The 26,021-nt window shown below is 44.4% G+C and overlaps 1 protein-coding gene across 1 annotated transcript in view; it reads right to left on the reverse strand.

Annotated features, from left to right (window-relative positions):
• EIF3L (eukaryotic translation initiation factor 3 subunit L) overlaps positions 1 to 26,021 on the reverse strand; it is a gene marked incomplete in the record, with an annotated part of 253,157 nt that overhangs the window by 41,630 nt on the left and 185,506 nt on the right.

Consider the following 26,021-nt stretch of genomic DNA (forward strand, 5'->3'; position numbering starts at 1 on the left):
TGCCTTGCAGAAACTCATGCAAACCTGATTGGATCCATATATCTATACTATTAAGGCAGCCTTGACGTCTCCTTGGGACCTCCTTTCATGCCTAAACAGGAAGGTGTCCACTCTGCTACCTTTATTATGACACCCCATTGTGACCAGAGACAAGTTGCTGGCATGAAAGAAGCTTCTCGTTCATAAAGGGGTACTCTGGTGGAAAACTATTTTTTTCAGATCAGCTGGTGCCAGAAAGTTAAAAACAAATTTGTAAATTAATTTAACATTATTGTGACCATTTTGTGGGTACAATTATCTTTACTTTTTGCATGATATGGATTTGGACTAATTTAACACCTCAGGTTTGCAGACGGTACCCGACTTACTCCATGTGGTCCTGCTTGTAGCCAAACCTGTACTTTTGAGAGCCTTACTCTCCAGTACTGGAGCAAGTTGTTGGTGATCTTAAGTTATTCTTAGGGGTTGATAGGCTTGACGCTTGACCAACATGGTATGTGTGGACTTTGTGGGTCCCTTAATAGGATGATTGCAACTGAAGTCATACTTTTGGGGTGCTCTCTTTTCTTCTGTTCCACCTCTTTTTTTCCTTCTTTTTATCTTTCAGTTTTTCTTGAATTGAGTCTTAGACATTTGGGCTCCAGCCTTGTTGTTCGTATATATTTGTATTTGTTAAAGGGGTACTATGGTGTAAAACTACTTTTTTTATATCAACTGGTGCCAGAAAGTTAAAGAGATTTTTAAATTACCTCTATTAAAAAATCTTAATCCATCCAGTACTTATCAGCTGCTGTATACTGGAATACTATATATGTTTATATAAAAAAAGAAAATGATATTAAAAATAACCCAAAAATTGAGATGGACTAAAGCTACTTACTATAAGTTCGCTAATAAGCCTGATCGTCTATTGGCAGCTATGTTGAAAAAACTACATCGATTAATAGAGTCCACAGCCTCCAGTTGCGCCCTGGTGTCCATTCTTCACATCCTGACCGAATCTATTCAGCGTTTCATTCTTACTACTCGACCCTGTATACTGAACACACCCGTCCCTCTTCTTTCCCTTCTACACTAACTCATTTTCTTTCTTCGGTCTCCCTCCCCCGACTCTCTCCTGACGCCAGGGAGGCTTTGATGCCCCTGTGACCCCTGAGGAGGTGACTCTGGCCATTGCTAAATTAAAATTGTGTAAATCCCCTGGCCCTGATGGCCTCACGGCTGCGTATTATAAGAAATTTGCCTCTATGCTCACACCTCATCTAGTTGCCCTATTTAATTCCCTTCGGTCCTCTACCTCTATCCCTGCTGAATTTTTGGATGCGTTAATCACCATACGGCCTAAACCTAATAAGGACCATCTTCATACCGCTAACTACCGCCCTATCTCATTATTAAACGTAGATTCTAAACTGTTAACCTCAATTTTGGCTGCCCGTTGATAGTGATCAGGTGGGTTTCGTGCCTGGTCGCCAAGCTCCTGATAACATTAGGAAGGTATTGAACCTTATCCATTGGTCGAACACCTCAAAAACTCCCTTGTCAATATTGTCGATATAGAAAAGGCGTTTGACTGTGTCTCCTGGAAATATCTGTTTGCTATGCTCTAAAAATTTGGATTTTCTGGTCCCTTTGTCCATATCCTACGTCACATTTACTCTTCCCCGACAGCCTTCTTAAAATTGCCTTCCACTGTGCCTCTTCCTCTGCAGATAGGCCGAGGCACCCGCCAGGGCTGCCCCCTGTCCCCGGCATTGTTTGCTCTGGTAATGGAGCCCTTAGCCGCTCTGATTAGGGGTCACCCTAGTGTTAGGGGGGTAGCTCTTGCGGGTGTTGATTATAAGGTTAACTCATTTGCGGATGACCTCCTCCTGACACTGACTGAGCCTTTAGTATCCTTACCTAATCTTTTTACTGTGCTTACTGATTTCTCCGCCCACTCAGGGTTGACTATCAATGTTAACAAATCGGAAGTCCTATATTGTAACGTCCCACTCTCTATACAACGCCTTATATGTCTGAATTTTGGTTTTAAGAACTCCTCAACTGGCCTTTCTTATCTAGGTGTAAAGCTTACTCCTTCTTTGACCACATTGTGTAGTAGTAACTATAGCCCACTCTATCGTTTTTTAGAGCGGATCCGTACCTATCCTGACTGGGGAGGGTTAATGTTATTAAAATGGTTATATTGCCGAGATTATTGTATCTTTTCCGCACTCTCCCCATCCCTGTTATCCGGTCAGACCTCCTATCTTTACAACAGGATGTCTTAAAATATATCTGGGCTTCCAAAAAACCTATAATAGCTAGGAACGTGATGCATTATAACAGGTCATTGGGCGGGTTATCAGTCCCAAATTTCCTAAAATATTATTGGCTCTAATTAATCTGTCAGCGGGTGCACCTAAGTGGGTACTCCTGGAGAACTCCCTGCTGGTGCCGTACTCTTACGTCACCTTCATGTGGTCTACTTGTCTGGTCGCTACAATCCTCCCCTCCTCAGCTTTGGTAGCTCTCTATTCGTTGTCTCTCTGGCGTCAGGGTCGCTTTAAGTTCTCCTTGCAGTCCCCTGTCTCCCCTCTCCTTCCGCTTTTTTCTAATCCTCTTTTTCCTCCTGGTCTGTCTCTAACAAGTTTCTCATGGTGGATCTCGGCTAAACTCACTAAACTTCATGATTTCCTTACAAGTAATACACTCCCTACATTTGAGTAGTTCCGGTTGACTCATGCAGACCCTGTTGGGGAATTGTTTAGGGCACACCAACTCTTTCCGTTTCTTCGATCTCTGCCCTTCCACACACTAGTTTTTCTCATCCTACCTTCTTTGAGGCTTGCTCCCTCTACACTCCCGACATGCCCGGATGGTTATCTTTGCTGTACACGAAATTAATTGGAAGCTATGCATAATACCATGTTTCTGTACTTGCCTCAATAAAGCTTCATGGTTTGACTATTAAAAATAACCCAAAAAATATTTAAAAAAATAACCCAACATCAGACCCCCTGCGATCTCCTGAACGGGGCTCCCGCATTAGCGCTCATTGAGAGCACTAATGCGCATTGCGTCGACCTAGAGAGGTCGACGGTTACGCCCCCTCCTTGCCCCATACTGTTCTATTGGAGAGGCAGGGAGGCACGAATGCTGCCTCCCCACCTCTCCCATAGAACTACATAGAGGAGGCGTGTCGGCTGCAACATCATGCTGCGGCCTGCACGGGGGAGCCGTTCAGGAGATCGGGGGGATCCCAGCATTCGGATCCCCCGCGTTCAAACACGCAGATGGCATTTAAACAGAACACCCTACAAAAATATTAATAAAACAAGAAAATTAAAACAATATATATAATAAATATAAAATATGCTGACCATACATAGGCCTGATTTACTAAGAATGGAGTGTAGGTTTCTTTGTGAGTTTTTTTCCCACGGTATTTACTAAGGTTTCCTTTTCCCTACATTTTGATTTTTTACACATGCTCTGATCTGTGGGGTTTTCCTATCCTCAAATCTGCCACATTTTCTGTGGAAACCTTAGTAAATATGTAGGGGTTTTGTGAAAATGTCGGGACAGTTAGTTGTAAGTTAGTTGAAGAACTAGTCTGTTTTTTTTCAATTCTGGCACAGATTCTGGCGCAGAATGGGCAGATTCTGACGCAGAAACCAGCGCACAGCCCGACAAAACATGTCGGGTTTGCAAAGGTAAATCAAGGCCATTGTATTTTAGAATCGAGGAGGACCCCCCCCCCCCCCCCCCCGGATCTCCGTGCCAACAGCTGCAGTGTCGAGAACACCGAAGCTTGCAGCTTCTGAAATCATGACGTCATGCCACACCCCCTCCATTCATGTCACTGGCAGGAGGCATAACGGCTATGATGTAGCTGTCACGCCTCCTCCCATAGAAATGAATGGAGGAAGGCTTGGCGGCCACATTGACAGACATCGGCACGGAGCAGAGTTCGCTCCGTGTGCCGAATTACGGGGTGCTGTGTTTATATAAAAAAGAAAAAATATTTAAAATAACATAAAAAATATAACAAAATAACCCAAACCCAATAGTAGTGCAGTGTTTTATACAAACAATTTGACTATTGGTGAAAGGTCGACCTCTTATGTTAATGTGGGTAAAAAAAAAAATTCTAAATTAAAAGGTAGACATTTCCATTACATGAATAACTGTTATATACAATATAACATTTTTAAATAAAATATTAAATAAAAAATATCAAAAATATCCATTATATTTTATGTTAAAAATAAATAAAACCATGTGGTGACCCAGTACAGAATATGCTATTCTGTACACTTCCCCGTCCTTACAGCCAGATGCTGTTCAGTGTCCCCTGGGCCAACATCCCTATTAAGAACTCTTTATTCTGTCCGGTTATGTGTTGGTTAATCTTTTGAGGCATTTGTAACCTTAAATAATGTTCTTAGCGAGTGAAGGAGAAAATTCACAATCTTCATTTTTTACACTCGCATGTTCTTGTAGACCCAATTTTTGAATTTTTACAAGGGGTAAAAGGAGAAAATTTATACTTATGTTTGTAGCCCAATTTCTCTCGAGTAAGCATATACCTCATATGTCTATGTAAATTGTTCGGCGGGCGCAGTAGAGGGCTCAGAAGCGAAGGAGCGACAAGGGGATTTTGGAGAGTACGTTTTTCTGAAATTGTTTTTGGGGGGCATGTTGCATTTAGGAAGCCCCTATGGTGCCAGAACAGCAAAAAAAAAAAAAAAAAAAAACATGCCATACCATTTTGGAAACTAGACCCCTTGAGGAACGTAACAAGGAATTAAGTGAGCCTTAATACCCCACAGGTGTTTCACGACTTTTGCATGTGTAAAAAAAAAAAAAATTTTCACTAAAATGTGTGTTTCCCCCCCAAATTTCACATTTTTGCAAGGGTTAATAGCAGAAAATACCCCCCAAAATTTGTAACCCCATCTCTTGTGAGTATGCAGGTACCCCATAAGTTGACCTGAAGTGCACTACGGGCGAACTACAATGCTCAGAAGAGAAGGAGTCATATTTGGCTTTTTGGAAACTAGACCCCTTGAGGAACGTAACAAGGAATTAAGTGAGCCTTAACACCCCACAGGGGTTTCACGACTTTTGCATATGTAAAAAGAAATTATTTTTTTCACTAAAATGTGTGCTTCCCCCCAAATTTCATTTTTTTTGCAAGGGTTAATAGCAGAAAAGACCCCCAAAATTTGTAACCCCATCTCTTCTGAGTATGGAAATACCCCATGTGTGGACGTCAAGTGCTCTGCTGGCGCACTACAATGCTCAGAAGGGAAGGAGTGCCATTGAGCTTTTGGGGAAAAAATTGTTTGGAATGGAAGTCAGGGGCCATGTGCGTTTACAAAGCCCCCCGTGGTGCCAGAACAGTGGACCCCCCCACATGTGACCCTATTTTGGAAACTACACCCCTCACAGAATTTAATAAGGGGTGCAGTGAGTATTTACACCCCCACTGCCGTTTGACAGATCTTTGGAACAGTGGGCTGTGCAAATGAAAAATTAAATTATTCCACTGTTCCAAAAATCTGTCAGACACCTGTGGGGCGTAAATGCTCCCTGTACCCCTTATTACATTACGTGAGGGGTGTAGTTTCCAAAATGGGATCTCATGTGGGTATTTATTTTTTTGCGTTTATGTCAGAACCGCTGTAAAATCAGCCACCCATGTGCAAATCACCAATTTAGGCCTCAAATGTACATGGTGCGCTCTCACTCCTGAGCCTTGTTGTGCGCCTGCAGAGCATTTTACGCCTACATATGGGGTATTTCTGTACTCAGGAGAAATTGCGTTACAAATTTTGGGGGTCTTTTTTTCCTTTTAACGCTTGTAAAAATAAAAAGTATAGGGCAACACCAGCATATTAGTGTAATTTTTATTTTATTTTTTTACACTAACAAGCTAGTGTAGCCCCAACTTTTCCTTTTCATAAGGGGTAAAAGGAGAAAAATCCCCCCAAAATTAGTAGTGCAATTTCTCCCGAGTACGGAGATACCCCATATGTGGCCCTAAACTGTTTCCTTGAAATACGACAGGGCTCCGAAGTGAGAGAGCTCCATGCGCATTTGAGGACTAAATTAGGGATCGCATAGGGGGGACATAGGGGTATTCTACACCAGTGATTCCCAAACAGGGTGCCTCCAGCTGTTGCTAAATTCCCAGCATGCTTGGACAGTCAGTGCCTGGCACAGGAATAATCGGCTATACCATGGGTGGTGAAATTGGTAAACCACACCCTGGCGTCACAATCACTAAAGGGTTAATAACATCTGCCCTTACACCCCATCACTATATATATATATATATATATATATATATATATTGTCATAATATTATCTGACCTGGAAGCACAATAAGATGTAATTTAAAGAACGATCAGGAGATTGTTGGAAAAATTTCTCTCATGGGAATAGTTAAAAGAAAAAAAAAGAAACAAGTAATAATTTATCAAATATTTTGATCCTGCCCACTTCACATACCCCCGTCAGCTGCAAGAAAGGAACTGCTGTCAGCTGTCACGCCCCCTCCATAGGCTTGCATTGAGGGGGGGGAGCGTGACGTCACACATGGGGCGGAGCCGTGACGTCACTATGCTCCATCCCTGTGATCGCCAGTAATCAGACCCGGAGCGAGCACGCTCCGGGGGGTGATTCTAATGGGGTGCGACGTGGAAGATCACGGGGGACCCCCGCGATCAGGCATCTTATCCCCTATCCTATGTATAGGGGATAAGATGTCTTAGCGCCGGAGTACCCCTTTAACCCCTTCAGGACGGAGCCCATTTTGGCCTTAAGGACCGGAGCGTTTTTTGCACATCTGACCACTGTCACTTTAAACATTAATAACTCTGGAATGCTTTTAGTTATCATTCTGATTCCGAGATTGTTTTTTCGTGACATATTCTACTTTAACATAGTGGTAAATTTTTGTCGATACTTGCATCATTTCTTGGTGAAAAATCCGTAAATTTGATGAAAAATTTGAAAATTTTGCATTTTTCTAACTTTGAAGCTCTCTGCTTGTAAGGAAAATGGATATTACGAATACATTTTTTTTTGGTTCACATATACAATATGTCTACTTTATGTTTGCATCATAAAATTGATGTGTTTTTACTTTTGGAAGGCACCAGAGGGCTTCAACGGTCAGCAGCAATTTTCCGATTTTTCACAAAATTTTCAAACTCAGTATTTTTCAGGGACCAGTTCAGGTTTGAAGTGGATTTGAAGGGTCTTCATATTAGAAATACCCCATAAATGACCCCATTATAAAAACTACACCCCCAAAAGTATTCAAAATGACATTCAGTCAGCGTTTTAACCCTTTAGGTGTTTCACAGGAATAGAAGCAAAGTGAAGGAGAAAATTCACAATCTTCATTTTTTACACTCACATGTTCTTGCAGACCCAATTTTTGAATTTTTACAAGGGGTAAAAGGACAAAATTTTTACTTGTATTTGTAGCCCAATTTCTCTCGAGTAAGCACATACCTCATATGTCTATGTAAAGTGTTCGGCGGGCGCAGTAGAGGGCTCAGAAGGGAAGGAGCGACTAGGGGATTTTGGAGAGTACGTTTTTCTGAAATGGTTTTTGGGGGGCATGTTACCTTTAGGAAGCCCTTATGGTGCCAGAACAGCAAAAAAAAAACACATGGCATACCATTTTGGAAACTAGACCCCTCGGGGAATGTAACATGGGATAAAGTGAACCTTAATACCCAACAGGTGTTTCACGACTTTTGCAAATGTAAAAAAAAAAAATAATTTTTTACCTAAAATGCTTGTTTTCCCAAAAATTTTTTATTTTTAAAAAGGGTAATAGCAGAAAATACCCCTAAAAATTTGAAGCCCAATTTCTCCCGATTCAGAAAACACCCCATATGGGGGTGAAAGTGCTCTGCTGGCGCACTACAGGTCTCGGAAGAGAAGGAGTCACATTTGGCTTTTTGAACGCAAATTTTTCTCTGGGGGCATGCCGCATTTAGGAAGCCCCTATGGTGCCAGGACAGCAAAAAACCCCCCACATGGCATACCATTTTGGAAACTAGACCCCTCGGGGAACGTAACAAGGGGTTAAGTGAACCTTTATACCCCACAGGTGTTTCACGACTTTTGCATATGTAAAAAAAAAAAAATTTTTTTTACCTAAAATGCTTGTTTTCCCAAAAATTTTACATTTTTAAAAAGGGTAAAAGCAGAAAATACCCCCCAAAATTTGTAACACAATTTCTCCCGAGTACGGCGATACCCCATATGTGGCCCTAAACTGTTGCCTTGAAATACGACAGGGCTCCAAAGTGAGAGCGCCATGCGCATTTGAGGCCTAAATTAGGGATTGCATAGGGGTGGACATAGGGGTATTCTACGCCAGTGATTCCCAAACAGGGTGTCTCCAGCTGTTGCAAAACTCCCAGCATGCCTGGACAGTCAACGGCTGTCCGACAATACTGGGAGTTGTTTTGCAACAGCTGGAGGCTCCGTTCTGGAAACAGTGGCGTACCAGACGTTTTTCATTTTTATTGGGGAGGGGAGGGGGGCTGTGTAGGGGTATGTGTATATGTAGTGTTTTTTACTTTTTATTTTATTTTTTGTGTTAGTGTAGTGTAGTGTTTTTAGGGTACAGTCGCACGGGCGGGGGTTCACAGTAGTTTCTCGCTGGCAATTTGAGCTGCAGCAGAAAGTTTGCGGCAGCTCAAATTTGCAGCCAGATACTTACTGTAAGCCTCCGCCCATGTGAGTGTACCCTGTACGTTCACATTGGGGGGGACATCCAGCTGTTGCATAACTACAACTCCCAGCATGCCCGTTGGCTGTCGGTGACTGCTGAGAGTTGCAGTTTTGCAACAGCTGTAGGCACACTGGTTATGTATCACTGAGTTTGTGACCTAACTCAGTGTTTCACAACCAGTGTGCCTCCAGCTGTTGCAAAACTACAACTCCCAGCATGTACGGTGCATGGTGTACGGTGACTGCTGAGAGTTGTAGTTTGCAACAGCTGGAGGCACACCGGTCGTGAAACACTGAGTTAGGTAAAAAAAAACTCTGAGTTTCACAACCAGTGTGCCTTCAGCTGTTGCAAAACTACAACTCTCAGCAGTCACCGACAGCCAACGGGCATGCTGGAAGTTGTAGTTATGCAACCAGCAGATGCACCACTACAACTCCCAGCATGCACTTTAGCTGTTTGTGCAAGCTGGGAGTTGTAGTTATACAACAGCTGAAGGTACACTTTTCCATAGAAAGAATGTGCCTCCAGCTGTTGCAAAACCATAAGTCCCAGCATGCCCATAAGGGAATGCTGGGAGTTGTGGTGGTCTGCCTCCTGCTGTTGCATAACTACAGCTCCCAGCATGCCCTTTTTGCATGCTGGGATCTGTTGCTAAGCAACAGCAGGAGGCTGTCACTCACCTCCAACGATCCTCGCCGCACAGGTCAGTCCCTCGTCGTCTCCGCCGCCGCAGCTGCTCCTGGGGCCCCGATCCCAACAGGGGCGCCGGGGATCGGGGTCCCCAGCACCCGGGGTGCACGTCCCGCACCCGCTCACGTCCTCCGGAAGAGGGGCGGAGCGGGTGCGGGAGTGACACCCGCAGCAGGCGCCCTGATTGGTCGGCCGGTAATCCGGCCGACGAATCAGGGCGATCGTGAGGTGGCACCAGTGCCACCTCACCCCTGCAGGCTCTGGCTGTTCGGGGCCGTCAGAGACGGCCCCGAACAGCCAGTAATTCCGGGTCACCGGGTCACTGGAGACCCGATTGACCCGGAATCGCCGCAGATCGCTGGACTGAATTGTCCAGCGATCTGCGGCGATCGCCGACATGGGGGGACATAATGACCCCCCTGGGCGATATGCCGGGATGCCTGCTGAACGATTTCAGCAGGCATCCGGCTCCGGTCCCCAACCGGCTAGCGGTGGGGGCCGGAATTCCCTCGGGCGTATGGATACGCCCTCGGTCCTTAAGGACTCGGCATGCAGGGCGTATCCATACGCCCTATGTCCTGAAGAGGTTAATATTTACTGATAACAATCAGGCAAGATGTAAAAGCTAGACTTGCAGAGATCTCATAGGCAGAGATTTATCAAAACCTGTGCAAAGGAAAAGTAAACCAGTTGCCCATAGCAAACAATCAGACTGCTTGTTTCATTATATTTTATGTAATAAAAAAATGTAAAATTATATATATATATATATATATATATATATATATATATATATATATATAGTCATAATAATATCTGGCCTGTAAGCACAAAAAGATGTAATTATAAGAACGATCAGGAGATTCTTGATAAAATTTCTCTCATGGAAATAGGTAAAAAAAAAATTATAATTTATAAAATATTTTGATCCTACCCCCTTCCCCTCAAAATAAAAATAAGCATATATTATCTTAAAAATTTATAAATAAATTAATATTCTATAATCTCTGAGATAAATAGTTCTGTCCCTAGAGTGTTATATATATAAGCGTCTGTAGCATGTATCAGGAACATGTTATCATACCTGTATCTTTTTATAGGTGACTGATGCCCGTTGAGAAGTTGAACGTGACACATACCCCCGTCAGCTGCAAAAAAGGAACTGCGAGACAGGTAAATAATATTTATATTAATTACTGATAACAATCAGGCTAGATGTAACATCTAGACTTGCAGAGATGTGATAGTCTCTACCTTATACATGAAGATATATGTGTTGTTTATAAGTATATCGTCTATAGACAGCTTCTTTTATAACACAACCATATCTCAGGTACAGAGATTAGGATAATTTATGATCCCCAAACTCTGTTTTTCATTTGTAGGAATCCCTATTTCATTGTTAAATAGAATGGAATCGACTGACCGCAGAGTTTACAAGTTTACTTAAAGGGGTACTCCACTGGAAAACATTTTTTTAAATCAACTGGTGCCAGAAAGTTAAACAGATTTGTTAATTACTTCTATTTAACCCCTTAAGGACCAGGCCACTTTCCACTGTAGGACCAGAGTATTTTTTGCACATCTGACCACTTTCACTTTAAGCATTAATAACTCTGGGATGCTTTTACCTTTCATTCTGATTCCGAGATTGCTTTTTCTTGACATATTCCACTTTATGTTAGTGGTACATTTTTGTCGATACTTGCAACATTTCATGGTGAAAAATTCCAAAATTTGATGAAAAAATTGAAAATTTTCTAACTTTGAAGCTATTTGCTTGTAAGGAAAATGAATATTCCAAATAAATTATATCTTGATTCACATATACAATATGTCTACTTTATGTTTCCATCATAAAGTTGACATGTTTTTACTTTTGGAAGACATCAGAGGGCTTCAAAGTATAGCAGCAATTTTCCACAAAATTTTCAAAAGCGGAATTTTTCAGGGACCAGTTCAGTTTTGAATCGGATTTGAAGGGCCTTCTTATTAGAAATACCCCACAAATGACCCCATTATGAAAACTGCACCCCCCAAAGTATTCAAAATAACAATTCAGTAAGTGTGTTAACCCTTTAGCCCCTATGGTGCCAGGACAGCAAAAAAAAAACACATGGCATACTATTTTGTAAACAACACCCCTCAAGGCACGTAACAAGGGGCACAGTGAGCCTTAACACCCCACAGGTATTTGACGACTTTTCGTTAAAGTTGGATGTGTAAATGAAATTTTTTTTTTCACTAAAATGCTGGTTTTCCACCAAATTTTACATTTTTACAAGGGGTAATAGGAGAAAATGCCCCCCAAAATTTGTAGCCCCATCTCTTCTGAGTATGAAAATACCCCATGTGTGGGCGTCAAGTGCACTGGGGGCGCACTACAATGCTCAGAAGAGAAGGAGTCACATTTGGCTTTTGGAAAGCACATTTTGCTGAAATGTTTTTTTGGGGGCATGTTCCATTTAGGAAGCCCCTATGGTGCCAGGACAGCAAAAAAAAAAAAAAAACACATGGCCTACTATTTTGGAAACTACACCCCTCAAGGAACGTAAAAAGGGGTCTGCTGAGCCTCAACACGCCACAGGTGTTTGACGACTTTTCGTTAAAGTTGGATGTGTAAATGAAATTTTTTTTTTCACTAAAATGCTGGTTTTCCCCCAAATTTTACATTTTTACAAGGGGTAATAGGAGAAAATGCCCCCAAAATTTGTAACCCCATCTCTTCTGAGTATGAAAATACCCCATGTGTGGGCGTCAAGTGCACTGTGGGCGCACTACAATGCTCAGAAGAGAAGGAGTCACATTTGGATTTTGGAAAGCACATTTTGCTGAAATGTTTTTTCAGGGGCATGTCCCATTTAGGAAGCCCCTATGGTGCCAGAACAGCAAAAAAAAAAAAAAAAAAAACACATGGCCTACTATTTTGGAAACTAAACCCCTCAAGGCACGTAACAAGGGGCACAGTGAGCCTTAACACCCCACAGGTGTTTGACGATTTTTCGTTAAAGTTGGATGTGTAAATTACATTTTTTTTTTCTAAAATGCTGGTTTTCCACCAAATTTTACACTTTTATAAGGGGTAATAGGAGAAAATGCCCCCCAAAATTTGTAACCCCATCTCTTCTGAGTATGAAAATACCCCATGTGTGGGCGTCAAGTGCACTGGGGGCGCACTACAATGCTCAGAAGAGAAGGAGTCACATTTGGCTTTTGGAAAGCACATTTTGCTGAAATGGTTTTTTGGGGGCATGTCCCATTTAGGAAGCCCCTATGGTACCAGAACAGCAAAAAAAAAAAACACATGGCCTACTATTTTGGAAACTACACCCCTCAAGGAACGTAACAAGGGGTCTGCTGAGCCTTAACACCCTACAGGGGTTTGACGACTTTGGATCTGTATATTAATTAATTTATTTATTTTTTACTAAAATGCTGGGTTGTCCCTAAATTTAAAATTTTCCTAAAATTTTACAAGGGGTAATGGTAGAAAATGCCCCCCAAAATTTGTAACCCCACCTCTTCTGAGTATGGAAGTACCCCATTTGGGGACGTCAAGTGCACTTTGGGCGCACTACAATGCTCAGAAGAGATGGAGTCACAATTGCAAATGTTGCTGAAATGGGGGGGGGGGGGGCATGTCGCATTTAGGAAGCCCCTATGGTGCCAGGACAGCAAAAAATAAAAACATGGCCCACTATTTTGGAAACTACACCCCTCAAGGAACATAACAAGGGGTACAGTGAGTCTTAACACCCCACAGGTGTTTGCTAAATATTCATGAAGTGGGATGTGAAAATGAAAAATTAGATTTTTTTACACTAAAATGCTGGGGTTACCCCAAATTTTTCATTTTCACAAGTGGTAAAAGGAGAAAATGTAATTGTAAATGTGTAAATACATTTCTTTGGAGTAAGGACATACCTCATGTCTGGGCGTAAACAGCTTGCACACCGGTCTCAGAGGTGCCGGAGATCAGTCAGGGTCCTTGAGCTTTGGCTTTCTCCTATGGAGCCAGAACAGTGGGACCCCCCCCCCCCTCAAGGGGCATTACATGGGGTAAATAACTGGGGTACACTAAATAACTAAAATGGGCTACAGTGGGACATAAAATTATAAAACAGATTATGTTCCCAGAATGATGACCCAGAGCATAGCCAAAGCTAAAAAATATGCCCGCCCCAAACCCTATGCTCTGAATCATCATTCTGGGAATGTGACGTGTGTGGCCGTCCCTAACCTGTTGCCTCAAATGCACACCCCGCTCAGGTGGAGAGAGAGCGCTGCGCATTTGAGGCAACATAAAAAGTCCCCGATGATAGTGACTCAGTGACCCATGACCCAGAGAAAAAAATACCCCCAGAGGTCTTATCAGTTTTTTTTGTTTTTTAGATACGTTTTTTTAGGCAATTTAGTGGTTTTATGGTGTTAATATTTGCAATGTGCTCTGGACTTGGTACATTGGGGTCAAATTATGGAAAATTAAAATGAAAAGGGAAAATTTAGTCTGCAGGGAAGTGTGATACTCCCTGAAGCAGTTTTTAATGCAGAGGCCCGGATGATCGGGGCAAGTGTCACATTGATAGGTTGTGTCCTTCCGAATCCCCCTCCTGTTACACACTCTGCATTTTTTCTGGAATCGGCCCTTCTTTCCAGTGTGGGGGACCTCACCTGGAAAGTGTTGGCCTGGGACGATCCTGGCACCTATTACTTCAGTTCCTTGGGAAGTCTGGCCTGCTCTTTCCCGGTCGCCAAAGATCAGGACCTTTAGGACTTCTTCTTGGAACTGGAGGAATGTCCCTGTGGACCGGTGTTGTGGTACCTCGCACAGGGACAGGTGTGCTGCCGTTACCATGAATAGTGGTCAGCATAAGGACATCCCTCTTATCCTTATACCTGATCAGCAACAGGTTTTCATGGGTAAGGGCAAGGGACTCACCCTTGGGCATAGGTGTCTGGATCAAATTTAGAGAGAGGCCTCTCTGGTTTTTCCGCACGGTCCCACAAGCGGACGTGGAATGGCGGCAAGGGATGTGAAGAGAGGGATGCTGGTATAAAAGTTGTCCACGTACACGTGGTAACCCTTATCCAGCAATGGGTGCACAAGCTCCCAAACGATTTTCCTGCTAACACCCAGAGTGGGGGAACAATCTGGGGGTTCAATACGGGAATCTCGTCCCTCATACACCCTAAACTTGAGAGTGTACCCGGAGGTACTCTCTCAAAGTTTATAGAGCTTCACGCCAAACCGCGCCCACTTCGAGGGAATATACTGGCGGAAGATGAGTCTCCCCTTAAAACTGATAAGAGACTCATCTACCAAGAGCTCCCTGAGGGGTACGTAGGCCTCCAAAAATTTGGCCCCAAAGTGATCGATGAGCGGCCTCACTTTGTAAAGCCAGTCATAGGTGGGATCACTTCGGGGGGAACATGCCGCATTATCTGCATAATGCAGGCATTTCCGAATGGCCTCGAACCACCTCCATGTCATGACCATACTGTAAAGCGGGGTCTTGTATAGGATGTCCCCGCTCCAGTACTGTCTGACACTGTTTTTTTTGACCAGGTCCATATGCAACAAGAGGCCCCAAAATGTCCTCATCTCTGCTGCATCAATGGCCTACAATTCATTGGGCCTGGCCAAAACGGAATCAGGGTGGTGGGCGATGAACTGCCTGGCGTACAGATTTGTCTGCTCCCCCATCAGATTGACAAAACTGTCACTGAAAAAATAACTGAAATAGTCAATTTCAGTGAATCCAGAATTCTCAATCTGGATTCCAGAGTCGCCAACAAACTCCGGAATCCGTGGCTGATAACCCTCTGGGGGTTTCCAACAGGTTCACCGCAAGGGGGCTCCGGTAAACTTGTCTGGGGGGTCGGACTCCTAGTACGAGCGGCATCACCACTCGCACTAGTGCCGGCCACTGGGCCACTATCATGGGGGGTGCGTGGCCTTGCCTGGCGGCGTCTCTTCATCACAATGTAGGAACACAGGAATATAGGATCTTCATCGTGGGGGGGGGGGGGGGTGGCGTCGGGGGTGTGTGTGTGTGGGGGGGGGTATGTAGTGTTGTGTGCTTGGTGTGTACTATATATAACGGTGTGTGATTAGAAATCACACACCATTATATGGGGAAAAAAGCGCTGTGGCCCAAAAAATAAAATGGGGGGCTAATGCAGCGCCCTGAACCCCTAATAGGGCCCAGGTCACACTGAAAAACTGCAGAGGACCCTTGGGGACCTATCAGGGGGTCAGGGGGGGAATTTTTTTTTTTTAGTTTTTTTTTTAGTTTTATAAATTTTTAACACCTACCTGTCCCTGGGGTTAATCTGTCCCTGCTCTAAGGGGGATCTTCGGTCCTGAGGGGGCTCCAATCTTGCAGAGGGGGGGGTCCCTGGCTTTCTCCAGCAGCTCTGACCGCTGACTGAACCCAGCCAGCGGCGGGAGCTGCAGGAGGATGCCGTTAACCCCTCCCCTGCCGGCTGCTATTGCAATAGCAGCGATCCTGGGGGGGGGGGGGGGGGGGGGGGGGTGACGAAATCGTCACCTCCCCATAGATACAGTGGGTGATAGGGGGTGTATCCTACACCCCTGATTGCCATGTATCTCCGGGTCAGCGGATCACATGTGACCCGCATCACCGGAATAGCCGAAAATCGCAAGTGTGAATTCATTTGTGGTTTTCTGCAGTCGCCTACATGGTCGCCTACATGGTCGATATCAGCAGTCACCCCCGTCCGGTACCCGCCCGGCGGGGACCGAAATACCCACGGGCGTACAGGTACGCCCTTGGTCCTTAAGTACCAGGGAGCAAAGGCGTACCTGTATGCCCTTGGTCCTTTACAGGTTAAAAATCTTAATCCTTCCAGTACTTATCAGCTGCTTTATGCTCCAGAGGAAGTACTTTTTGGATTTCCTTTCTGCATGACCACAGTGCTCTCTGCTGACACCTCTGTCCATTTAGGAAACTTGTGCTATAGCAAACCTCTCTTGCTCTGGATAGTTCTTGACATGGAAAGAGGTGTCAGAGAGAGCAGAGAGGTGTCAGAGAGCAGTGTGGTCAGACAGAAAAGAAAATCAAAAAGTGAAGAACTTCCCCTGTTGTAGACAGCAGCTAGTAAGTACTGGAAGGATTGACATTTTTTTTTTTAATATACGGTAAGTAATTTACAAATCAGTTTGTCTTTCTTGCACCAGTTGATTTAAAAGGAAATGTTTTCCAGTGGAGTACCCCTTTAAGACTGTGGGTTGACTGACCACAGATTTAAGACTTAAAGTGTTATTGTCATTAGAAACAACTTTTTTCTATTTAATACTTCCTTAAAAACTAAGCATTTTTCTATTATACTTCATAAAACATTTCTATTGCTAAAGATGTCAAATAAATGTTTAACCCCTTAAGGACCAGGCCAATTTTCACTGTAGGACCAGAGTGTTTTTTGCACATCTGACCACTGTCACTTTAAGAATTAATATCTCTAAAACGCTTTAACCGAATATTCTGATTCTGAGATAGTTTTTTCGTTACATATTCTACTTTATTTTGGTGGTAAATTTTTCGTCGTTACTTGCATCCTTTTTTGGTGAAAAATCCCAAAATGTCATGAAAATTTTGAATTTTTCTGACTTTGAAGCTCTCTGCTTGTGAGGAAAATGGATATTCCAAATAAATTTTATTTTTATTCACAAATACAATATGTCTATTTTATGTTGGCATCATAAAATGGACATAATTTTACTTTTTGAAAAAATTAGAGGGCTTCAAAGTAGAGCAGCAATTTTCAAAAATTTCATGAAAATTGCAAAATCTAAAGGGACAGATGTTACAGAACTACAACTCCCAGCATGCCTGGGCAGTCTAGACATGCTGAGAGTTGTAGTTTGGCAACATCTGGAGGGCTACAGTTTGGGCACCATTGTAACAGTGGTCCCCAAACTGTGACCCTCCAGATGTTGCAAAACTACAACTCCCAGCATGCCCAAAACTACAACTCCCAGCATGCTGGGAGTTGCAGTTTGGCCTTCCTAGTGGTTGCCACATTAAAGATCACTTTACTTTCACTTTCATTCCCCCCCCCCCCCCCCCACGTCGCTTCCCTACCAGCAGTCTGCAGCGACGATTAACTGTTCCCAGGCATCTTCTCCTGCAGTTACCGACCTCCATCTTCTCCCCATGTTCCCCGCGACATGCAGGGGTGGGCAGAAAGGGGGGTTGCCATGGCAACCCACTGTCCTGCTCTGCCATTGATCAGAATCAGTTCTGACCAATGGCAGGGGATAGGAGGAGATCGCAGCACTGCGACCTCACTCCTACCCTGCAAGATGATCTGGGCTATCACTGACAGGTCAGATCATCACTATTTTCCGGGTGATCGGGTCACCATGGACCCGATCAGCCCGGAATAGCAGAAAATCGATTTTCTGCGATTGCCGACATGGGGGGCTCTCAGGACCCCCCTCGGCGTTTGCCTCGGACACCTGCTGAACGATTTCAGCAGGCGTCCGGTTTCGCAACCCGCCCGGCGCGCGGCGGGATGCGAAATTCCCACGGACGTATGAGTACGTGTCTGGTCCTTAAGACCCAGGGCGCAGGGACGTACTCATACGTGCCTGGTCCTTAAGAGGTTAAAAACATGGCCACTAAGGGTCTCTGTCTTTTTAATTTTGAAAACGAACCCTGGTATCTAAAGATCTTTGGTCCGCACTTAAAAGAAAAGGACCAACATTCTGAAGGGAGGGGGAGTGGGGATGTTTTTTTTGCTATCTCTTCTGCTGACTCCCTTGCCTCAGTACAGTGTATCTGTGAAGCTTTCAGCTGTGTGAGGAGAACACCTGTGAAATTCAGACAAGATACAGACAGCCTGCAGCCTCTTCAGTTTAAAAGCAATACAAGGTGCTAAATTATTATTTATATGTTTCTCTTTGGTCACTTAATGAAGTTATTTCTTGTGTATTTGCACCATATAGGTTCCACATGGCTGCTATAGGGTTACATAGTTACATAGTTACATAGTTAGTACGGTCGAAAAAAGACATATGTCCATCAAGTTCAACCAGGGAATTAAGTGGTAGGGGTGTGGCGCGATATTGGGGAAGGGATGAGATTTTATATTTCTTCATAAGCATTAATGTTATTTTGTTCCAGGAATGTATCTAATCCTGTTTTAAAGCTGTTAATTGTTCCTGCTGTGACCAGTTCCTGAGGTAGACCGTTCCATAAATTCACAGTCCTCACGGTAAAGAAGGCGTGTCGCCCCTTGAGACTAAACTTTTTCTTCTCCAGACGGAGGGAGTGCCCCCTCGTCCTTTGGGGGGGGTTTAACCTGGAACAGTTTTTCTCCATATTTTTTGTATGGGCCATTAATATACTTATATACGTTTATCATATCCCCCCTTAAATGTCTCTTCTCAAGACTAAACAATTGTAACTCCTTTAATCGCTCCTCATAGCTAAGATGTTCCATGCCCCATATTAGTTTAGTCGCGCGTCTCTGCACCCTTTCCAACTCCGCAGTGTCCCTTTTATGGACAGGTGCCCAAAACTGAACAGCATATTCCAGGTGAGGCCGTACCAATGCTTTATAAAGGGGGAGTATTATGTCCCTGTCCCTTGAGTCCATGCCTCTTTTGATACATGACAATATCCTGCCGGCTTTGGAAGCAGCAGCCTGACATTGCCTGCTATTCTGTAGTCTGTGATCTACAAGTACACCCAGATCCTTCTCTACCAGTGACTCTGACAGTTTAATCCCCCCTAAGACATACGATGTATGCAGGTTATTAGTACCCAGATGCATAACTTTACATTCATCCACATTGAACCTCATTTGCCAAGTGGATGCCCAGACACTTAGTCTATCCAAGTCATCTTGTAACTTATGCACATCCTCTATAGACTGTACTGTGCTACAAAGCTTGGTGTCATCTGCAAAGATAGAAACAGAGCTGTTAATACCATCCTCTATATCATTGATAAATAAATTAAACAACAGCGGTCCCAGTACTGAACCTTGGGGTACACCACTAATAACCGGGGACCAATCAGAGTACGAATCATTGACCACCACTCTCTGGGTACGATCCATGAGCCAGTGTTCAATCCAGTTACAAACTAAAATTTCCAAACCCAAAGACCTTAACTTACCTGTCAGATGTCTATGAGGGACAGTATCAAACGCTTTAGCAAAATCCAGAAACACTATATCCACAGCCATTCCTCTGTCAAGGCTTCTACTCACCTCTTCATAAAAGCAAATTAGATTGGTTTGACAACTTCTATCCTTAGTAAACCCATGCTGGCTATCACTTATAATACTATTATCCCCTATGTATTCCTGTATGTAATCCCTTATAAGTCCTTCAAACAATTTACCCACAATGCATGTTAGACTTACCGGTCTATAGTTTCCTGGGGAAGACCTAGAGCCCTTTTTGAAGATTGGCACCACATTCGCCTTGCGCCAGTCCCTTGGCACAATACCAGACACCAGAGAATCTCTAAATATCATGAACAGGGGTACAGATATTACTGAACTTACCTCTCTAAGAACTCTTGGGTGTAGTCCATCCGGTCCTGGGGATTTGCTTACATTTATATCACTTAACTTACCTTGTACCATCTCTACATTAAGCCAGTTCAGTACATTACATGATGTGTTACCAGCACTGACCTGGCCAATGTCAGCTCCTTCTTCCATAGTGTATACAGAACTAAAGAACCCATTCAGTAGCTCCGCCTTCTCTTGATCGCCTGTGACAACCTCCCCATTATCATTATTAAGGGGTCCTATATGCTCTGTCCTTGTTTTTTTTGCATTTATATATCTAAAAAAATATTTAGGATTAGTTTTGCTTTCTTTGGCCACCTGTCTCTCATTTTGAATTTTTGCTGTTTTTATTACATTTTTACAGATTTTATTAAGCTCCTTGTACTGTTTAAATGTTATAGCTGACCCATCAGATTTGTATTTTTTGAAGGCTATTTTTTTGTTGTTTATTGCTCTTTTAACATCATGTGTCAGCCATGTAGGATTTAGTTTTAATCGTTTATATTTGTTCTCCTTTGGTATATATTTAGCTGTATAGTTATTTAGAGTTGATTTAAATATGTCCCATTTACCTTCTGTATCAGTATTTGACAACACCTCCCCCCAGTCTATGTCCTGTAGTGCAGCCCTCAGCCCAGGGAAATTTGCCTTTTTAAAGTTATATGTTTTTGCCTTCCCCGCCTGTCTTTGTTTTCTACATTTTAAGTCAAAAGTAACTATATTGTGGTCGCTATTACCAAGGTTTTCCCGCACAGTTACATTACCAACCAGCTCTGCGTTGTTGGAAATGATCAGATCACTTCTTGTTGGGTCCTCCACAAACTGGCCCATAAAATTATCCTGCAATAAATTTAGGAATTGTCGCCCCTTTGTAGTTTTAGCCAACCCCGGACCCCAATCTATATCTGGATAGTTAAAATCTCCCATTATTACCACTGTACCTGCCCGGGCGGCCCTCTCTATTTGTTTATGAAGCCGAACTTCTATCTCTTCAGTGATATTAGGGGGTCTGTAGATTACACCAAATACAATTTTTTCAGTATTTCCCTCCTTTTGTAATTCTACCCACAATGATTCCACATCCTCAGAATCATCACACACTATGGCATCGTTCACACTGACTTTCATACCACTTCTTACATACAGACAGACTCCACCACCTTTTCTGTTCATTCTATCCTTGCGAAACAATGTAAACCCCTGCAGATTGACAGCCCAGTCATGCGAGGAGTCCAGCCATGTCTCAGTGACCCAAACTATATCAATATGTTCCTCCAGTATCAAGGCCTCAAGCTCCCCCATTTTATTTGCTAGGCTTCTGGCATATGTGAACATACACTTTACATTTCCATCCTTTATGTTATTGGGGTTAATGGGATTCAAGGGTGTAAGTTTTATTTTCCTATGAAGCTTATTCCTATTAACTATTCTAACCCCTCCCTCCGCTCCACCCCCAGGTACATTTATAATTCCCACCTCTCTATCTACACTATCTTCCCCCTCTTTGCTGTAGGTTCCCTCCCCCCAAGTCCCTAGTTTAAACACTCCTCCACCCTTCTAGCCATCTTCTCCCCAAGCAAAGCTGCACCCTCCCCATTGAGGTGCAGCCCGTCCCTACGGTAGAGCCGGTAACCGACAGCGAAGTCAGCCCAGTTCTCCATGAACCCAAACCCTTCCTTCCTACACCAGCTTCTGAGCCACTTGTTTACCTCCCTGATCTCCCGCTGCCTCTCTGGTGCGGCTCGTGGTACTGGTAGTATTTCAGAAAAGACTACCTTGGAGGTCCTTGCCTTAAGCTTGCGGCCTAAGTCCCTGAAATCATTTTTAAGGACACTCCACCTACCTCTTACTTTGTCATTGGTGCCAATATGTACCATGACTGCTGGGTCCTCTCCAGCCCCGCCCAACAACCTGTCAACCCGATCCGCGATGTGCCGAACTCGTGCGCCAGGCAGACAACACACTGTTCGGCGATCCCGGTCTTTGTGACAGATTGCCCTGTCTGTCCCCCTAATAATTGAGTCCCCCACCACTAGTACCTGTCTGGCCTGCCCTGTACTCCTCCCTCCCTCCTTACTGGAGCAGACACCCCCCTGGCGGTCAGAGGCGGTATCCTGCTGCAGTTCTGCTAGCTCTGTAATGGCATCCCCCTCATCTGCCAAGCGGGCAAACTTGTTGGGGTGTGCCAGTTCAGGAATAGCCTCCCTGACACTTTTTCCCCTACCCCTCTTTCTAACTGTAACCCAGCTAACTGCCTGACTGTCCTGCAACTCCGTCCCACTGTCATCCCCCACCTCTATTCCCGAGAGTGCCTGCTCAGTGAGCAGGAGACTCCTCTCCATGTTGTTAATGCTTCTCATTGTTGCCAGTCGCCCCTCTAGATGCAGGATCTGGGCTTCCAAACGGACAACTAGCAAACATCTCGCACAACAATATGCACCCTCAAACTGTTGTTCAAGGATTGCATACATTGAACAGGATGTACATTGGACTGCATTTTCCAACATGGAGGCCATCTAGTTATGGGGATTTCACAAATGTATAGGAAAAAACAGACAGTCAAAATTACACTTAAAATTTTTTGTAGACCTTGTGGGTTAAAAAATTAAAACTCACAGCGATCTCAACCTCCTGCTTTCAAACTCCAGTTTTTGAAACTCCTCTTTCACGCCCCCTCTTACACAGCAACACTCAGAAAGAGCAAGCTCTCAATAAGAGTCCCAAGCTAAGATTTATACACCTGTGCCCAATCTACACATGCACTTTGGTCACAAAGCTGTGAAAATGTAAAAAGCTATGAAAATGCACCATATAGTTTGACATTACTTCATTATAGTTATATAAAGCATTCATAGCTGCATTAGAGGAATACAGAGCATGCATGGCTGCATTAGAGTTATACAGAGCATGAATTTAGGCAAAACCTGTACAAGTGTAAAAATGTTTGTGCAGAGAGGGGAGGGGGGAGGAGAGGAGCTCCTCATACTCCATGGGGAAACGCGCCCCAGCCTCAGAAAGAAATTCAGAAAGACTCATTGCAGAAATACATGGAAAACATAAATCAAAAGGTATTTTACATATTAACACATGGATATTATTATGCATACATGTCTTAGAACACATTACTACACTGATTTAACCCCTTAAGGACCAAGGGCGTAAACTTACGCCCTTGGTCCCGCTCCCGTGATATAACGCGGGGTTACACGGTAACCCCGCATCATATCACAGCGGGCCCGGCGTCATAGTGAAGCCGGGACCCGCCGCTAACAGCGCGTGGCACTGATCGCGGCGCCGCTCGCTATTAGTGAAAGTAAAATGTGCCGGTTAGCTCAGGGAGCTGTTAGGGATCACTGCAGTAAAATCGCGGCATCCCGAACAGCTATACTTAAGGAGGAAGGTCTCTTACCTTGCTTCCTGAAGTCCGATCGCCGATTGAATGATTCAAGCCTGAGATTCAGGCTTGAGCATTCAATCGCCGAAAACACTGATTGATGCATTCTTAAGGAGATGCATCAATCATTGTTAAAGATCAGTACATGCAATGTTATAGCCCCCCCTAGGGGCTATAATATGGCATAAGAAAAGTGTAAAAAAATCACTAACCCTTTCAATGATCCCTTCCCCTAATAAAAGTTTGAATCACCCGGCATTTCCAAGAATAAAAAAAAAAAAACAGTGTAAATAAAAATAAACATATGTGGTATCGCCGCATGCGTAAATGTCCAAATTATAAAAATATACCACTTTTTAAACCGCACGTTCAATGGCGTATGCGCAAAAAAATTCAAAAGTCCAAAATAGCGTATTTTTGGTCACTAAATAGATGAATAAATAGATGAATAAAAAGCGATTAAAAAGTCCGATCAATACAAAAATGATACCCACAAAAACTTCAGATGACGGCTCAAAAAATGAGCCCTCATAGCCCCCTGAACATGGAAAGATAAAAAAGTTATAGGGCTCAGAAAAGGACAATTTTAAACGTATAAATTTTCCTGCATGTATTTATGATTTTTTTTCAGTAGTAATACAAAATCAAACCTATATAAGTAGGATATCATTTTAACCGTATGGACCTACAGAATAAAGATAAGGTGTCATTTTTACCAAAAAATTTACTATGTAGAAACGGAAGCCCCTAAAAGTTACAAAATGGCATTTTTTTCAATTTTGTCGCACAATGATTTTTTTTCTCGTTTCGCTGTAGATTTTTGGGTAAAATGACCGATATCATTACAAAGTAGAATTGGTGGCGCAAAAAATAAGCCATCATATAGAATTTTAGGTAAAAATTTTAAAGAGTTATGATTTTTTTAAGTTAAGGAGGAAAAATTGAAAATGAAAAAATAGAAAAAGCCCCGGTCCTTAAGGGGTTAAAGGGGTACTCCGGTGCTTAGACATCTTATTCCCTATCCAAAGGATAGGGGATAAGATGCCTGATCGCGGGAGTCCCGCCGCTGGGGACCCCCCGGGACAATGCACGCAGCACCCCGTTTGTAATCAGTGCCCGGTGCGTGTTCACTCCGGGACTGATTACCGGCGACTACAGGGCGGACGGCGTGTGACGCCACGTCAAGCCTACGGGAGGGGGCGTGATAGCTGCAGCGACGATCAAATTTTGCAAGGCAAGTTCTCCTGAGTACAGAAATACCCCATATGTTGAAAGCCTAATTGGCTGCATTTGTGGGAGTGGCGTGGGGTATAAAACCACACCTCTCCCACAGGTAGGGGCGTGTGTATCGTTGGCAGTAGTTCTCTTGTAGGCTACTGTATTAGGTCTCACGTTCCTGGAGAGTTAGTTGGTGGTTTCTGTGTCGGTCCTATCCCCCATCCTCTAGGAGGTTTTTCAAGGTAAGCGCCGGTTCCCGGCCTCTATGTGTCCTCTTTATCCCCAACCCCACTGCTCCCTGTCTACATTGTCCTGGGGCAGGGTACGGCTCTCCTCGCCAGGGCCGCCCTCCCCCCATGTTCCCAGGCCCTCCCGCCGGCTTTGATGCCGCTCCCGGGAGTCCGGGTTTCCCCGGTCAACAGCAGGGCTCCGCCCCTACCTGGTTCTCCTTCGGCCTGGTGGCGCCTCCGTTCCGGGGCGGGGAGGCGTCCTCGTGCTGATTCCGCTGCTCCGTTCCCTCACGCCGCTCGCTAGCCCCGGTCAGCGCCGTGGCTGGGGGGGGGGGCGCGGGGTTTCGCGGCGCCGGCGGATGGCGTCACTCCCCCGGCGCCGCCTCGCGTCACTCACCGAGGGGAGGCCGGCACGGGCGCCGAGTGTATCCGTCCCGTCATGCCTCGCGCTTCTTCCCCTCTCCGGTCTCCCGGCGTGTCCTAGACATGGGAGACGGGAGGGGCGCGGGGTCATGGTGGGCGGGGCATGCGCCACCGGCGCCACCGCAGGCCGATTCTCCCCCTAAACCTCCCTTCCTGACCCCCCCCCCCCCCCGTGGCTACACACTGCACGGGGGAGTCAGGGAGCAGCCCGGTCTTCAGGCCTGGCGGTGGCAGGTGTTCGTCGCCTGGCCCAAGGAAAAAATATATATATGTATATTGTACATAAAGGGGAGGAGTTTTTGTTTTGTTTTAGGGTATTGCTGCATATGGGGGTCTCCCCTGAGAGACAGGGCTTGTAAAAGACTATAAAACAAGAGGGTAAAAGGCATGCATGCGCTCTCCTGGGGCAGCACATAAAAAATCCAGGGTGCCACTTCTCGCCTGGGCCACCTGCACAGGGCCTCAGTGAGTTCAGTGAGCGCAGGGCTTCACGCCCACTCAAAACACCGGTCTCCATGGTCTCCGTAGCAACGGGCCCACAACTCATGTATTTTCCATGTTGTTGCTCAGTTCCCATGGCTACCAGACCTCACCAGTGGCTCCCTTCAGCTCAAGGCAGGGAGAGAATTGCATACTCACACTGTACCACTTGTAATTTTCACGGTCGCTACTGGAGACCGCACTATCTACTATGCTTCCAAAATGTCATTTCTGTGATTTCTTTCCCCCCCCCTCAGGTTTGTCTAGTTGGTGGTCGGTGATTAGG

This window comes from Hyla sarda, chromosome 6 (genome assembly GCF_029499605.1).
Source record: "Hyla sarda isolate aHylSar1 chromosome 6, aHylSar1.hap1, whole genome shotgun sequence".
Taxonomy (NCBI): Eukaryota; Metazoa; Chordata; class Amphibia; order Anura; family Hylidae; genus Hyla; species Hyla sarda.